Source organism: Rattus rattus, chromosome 10, assembly GCF_011064425.1.
Source record: "Rattus rattus isolate New Zealand chromosome 10, Rrattus_CSIRO_v1, whole genome shotgun sequence".
NCBI lineage: Eukaryota > Metazoa > Chordata > Mammalia > Rodentia > Muridae > Rattus > Rattus rattus.
In genome coordinates, this window is record NC_046163.1 from 61,234,834 (window position 1) to 61,238,693 (window position 3,860).

A 3,860-nucleotide genomic window follows, 5' to 3' on the forward strand; every position below is an offset into this window, starting at 1 on the left:
AGCTCGTAATAGCTGATTCTCTCCTTCCACAATGTAGGTCCAGGGAATTGAATTCAAGCACTCAGTCTTGGTGGCAAGTGTCTTTTATCCCCTAACCAATCTTGCCAGCCCACCTTATGTGATTTTAAACAACCAACCTGTATGGTATGATCTTGTTAGTGTGCATTATACCCATACTCTGTGTGTGTGTGTGTGTGTGTGTGTGTGTGTGTGTCTTACAAAGAGAACTTGAAAAAGTATGAATGTGAACTACAGACAAAAATTAATCTTATTTCCAAGCAACGGAACCCTGTCTAGAGAAATCTTCACTTATTAAATACATTAACCTTGGTGAGTCTTACTGTGGGTTTGTGGTGTCAGTGGTTAATTTCCCAATCAAATGACAGTTCTTGAGTTACAGATGCAAAATGAGCTGGTGTTGTAATTGCTCCAAAGTCTGGAAAGGACTGGGGAAGACAAAACAAGAATATGGTTTAAAACATTTGAGTACTACCAACTCCCTGGGGTTAATACTACCATCCCAACTCCACAGATGAGGAGAGTGAGACAGAGAGGCTAAGCCACGCATGCCCACCTAAGACCCTGCAGTGAGCAAGGAGAGGAACTGGCAATCCTGTCGTTGGGACCTGTCTTCACAGTCATGGCGGCACTGCCCGCTACATCTCTCTGCCAAGAAGGATGAAGGGGCCTGAGGAGTGAGAAGAATTTGAGTAAGGTTCTGAGGCGGATTTCTGTCCTGTCTTCCAAAACAGCTTTCACAAAGTATTCATGTGTCCTCAGTGTGTTAGAAAATTGTGTTTGTTTTGTGTATTACAAAGAAATGCCAAGGGGTTTCCGGTTCCGCTGTCCTCTTTCTCTTCAACGAGGCAGCCAAACGGAGGCCAACATGCAGATCTTCATGAAGACCCTGAAGGGAAAGACCATCACTCTTGAGGTCGAGCCCAGTGACACCATGGAGAATGTCAAGGCCAAGAACGAAGACAAGGAAGGCACCCGCCCTAGCTGACCATTTGAGGCTGATATTCGTGGGCGAACAGCTCGAGGATGGCCGCATCCTGTCTGACTACAACACCCAGAAAGAGTCCACCTTGCACCCAGTGCTGCGCCTGCGCAGTGGCATCATCGCGCAGTCCCTTCGTCAATTTGCCCAGAAGTACAACTGTGACAAGATGATCTGCGGCCACTGCCACGCACGCCCCCATGCAGTCAACGGCTGTAAGAAGGGCGGCCACACCGACAACCTGCGCCCCAAGAAGGTCAAATAAAGCTGGGGCCATACCTTGCTTGTGATCCCGGGGAACAAACAGAAACAAACAAACAAACAAAAAATTGCCAAGTAGAGTATGTGTCTGGGTGTGTCAGAGCAGGGTATAAGGATGGAGAAAGACCTCGGTGATTTTTTTTTCCCTGCACTTGTTTTTGGATTCCTAAGTTCTCAAGAGTCCCAGGCTGGTGGCATACTACACTGTGGCCAGAGATGACATTGAACTCAGATTTCCCTGCCTCGACCTCCCCAGCGCTGGGATCACAGGCATGGACCACCACCTGCACTTTGTCCATTGCTAGGGCTTGAACTCAGGACTCTGTGCACGCTGAACACATGCTCTACTCACTGTACTACCTTTTCACTTCCTGTAGTGCCCCACAGTTGAGTAGACACTTTCATAATAGGGAAACCACCTCTCTCCACAACGCGATAATTCTCTTTAGGATATTTCTAGCAATCTGCCCAAAGGGACACTTGTAGAAATGCTACAGTGTTGCAACTACCAGAAAGGTTGAATCCTTCCCTCCTCCCTGTACTGAGGTTTCCAGTCTTTCTACAGTAATCAGAAACCAACCCTGAAAGGGAGAATAACATGATTTTAAACCAAACCAAATCGAGTCATTTTAGTTGCAATGGGAAATGGGCTACTATCGAAGACAAGCGATGTGAAGACAGATTTTTAGGGATGTTTGGTTGACTGTATGGGAGTCGATCAGAGCAAGGTGAGATTTGAACACTGCTCCAGCCAGTTTTCTCAGCCCTCTAATCACAAATGAGCTCTTCATATCTTATTAATGAGGATTATTAATTTATGGCTATTCTAATTGGGGATTATGCTGTGAACATGTACACCAGAAATTGCCCAAATTTTTCAGACAGTGTTAAGAGGCAGGAAGGGAATCAATGAGATACTGAGAAACATGGTGGGTAGAGGCCAAAGATGGGCTTCTGCTTTAGGTAAAATGGACAGGGTGTGTTTCTAAGAAGAACTGATATGTTCTACCTGAGGCTTGAAGCTGAGGAGCAGAAAGTGTCTGTTAGGGATTTCAGGCACAGATACTGCAGAGACAGAGGTTGGGAGGAGGAACGTGGAGGGCTCTAGTGTGTCCACAGATCAATGGTAAGGAGAGGTGCAGGAGCCCGAGCTTGCAGGGTGTAGTGGCAGAGGACACGGAACCTTAAAATCTAAGCAAGAGTCGAACAGTATTCCAAATGCAGACGGAAGCCACGGGAGGGTTTTTAACAATGGCATGATCTCAAGAAGATCAAGCTGAAGAGGAGAGGAAGCAAAACCACAGAGACCATTTAGGGAATCAGTTCTATCGATGATGAGAGACAACAGACAGGGTATGTCTCCTAGAGGAATTCAGAAGGTCACGGGAGCTTAGCTGTGACAGAGTTGGGAGGACGTAGTTCAGCTGGCCCTTATCGGCACAGCTTGGGCTGTGGAGCACAACTATGCTTCAGTGTTTGTCACACAAGTATGAGGTCTCAAGTTCGATTCCCAGCACCCACATAAAAAAGTAAGGTATGGCAGTGCAGCCCCGCAATCTCAGTGCTAAGGGGAGTCCCTGGACTTGCCAGCCAAATGGCCTAGCTGAGCTCCTGGTTCAGTGAGGGACTCTGCCTCAAAAAACACAGTGGAGGGCTAAGGAGTATAGCCAATGTCAAACTCTGATCTCCACGCAAACAGACACACACAAAAAGGCAGGCAGACACATACACGCACATGATGTGCGTGCAGGCTCATGCACACATGAACGCACACACCTTAGCACAACCACTACGTTCAGGATGAGGTTTCTTCTGACTCTTCACAAGAACGGTTTTTAGGATCCCAGGTTCTCCTTGCCAGACTCTGGCTACCACCTTAGCATTTTGTTGCATCTGTTTGGGCCAACGGCTGTCTGATTTCCACAAAGAGACTTCTTCCATCCCTAAATGCGATGCTGTACTCCACAGCTGGATCCTGGCAATGGCCGTAACGAGGCTCTGAATGCCTCCCTCTGCTATATTCCTGCAAGATGATTTATTTATCGAGATCGTTAAGTTGAGGCGCCAACTTGACTGGATTAAGGGATTTCCAGACAGTTGGTAGAGTATCATTTCTGGGCATCTCTATGAGGAAGAATGCGGCATTGAAACCACCAGCCTACATGCCTTGATGCTGGCATGTTTTAAGTGGCTGAGGCCCGTGATAATGTTGTAAGTTTGAAATGGCCAGTAAGTGTATGTGCTTGAACACCTGGGTCAAGCTGTCGGTGCTGTTTTGGGCGGCTGTAGATGTACGGCTTATGTATTGATGAGATTAAGTCACAGGCAGTGGGAGGAGCACACACCCTAAGCAGCACGGACAAGAACAGACACTCCAGCCACCACGTATTCTTCACCATGATGGACTGAACTGTTACCTTCTCTAATATGAACCAGAATAAGCTTCTCCTCCAGTTAAGGTCTTACCAAGTATTTTATCACATTGCTGAGCAATTTACACAGCTCCGAACAAACAAACAAACAAAATGCAACGGGTAAACTCATCCTCTGCTCTTCTACTCTCTCTTCTTTCTCTTTCTCTTCCTCTCTTCCTTTAATT

General features: G+C 46.8%; 1 pseudogene; it reads left to right on the forward strand.

The window, feature by feature from the left end:
* Positions 1-862: 862 nt before the first annotated feature.
* LOC116911245 lies at positions 863-1,265 on the forward strand (annotated as a pseudogene).
* The last annotated feature ends 2,595 nt before the right edge of the window (positions 1,266-3,860 follow it).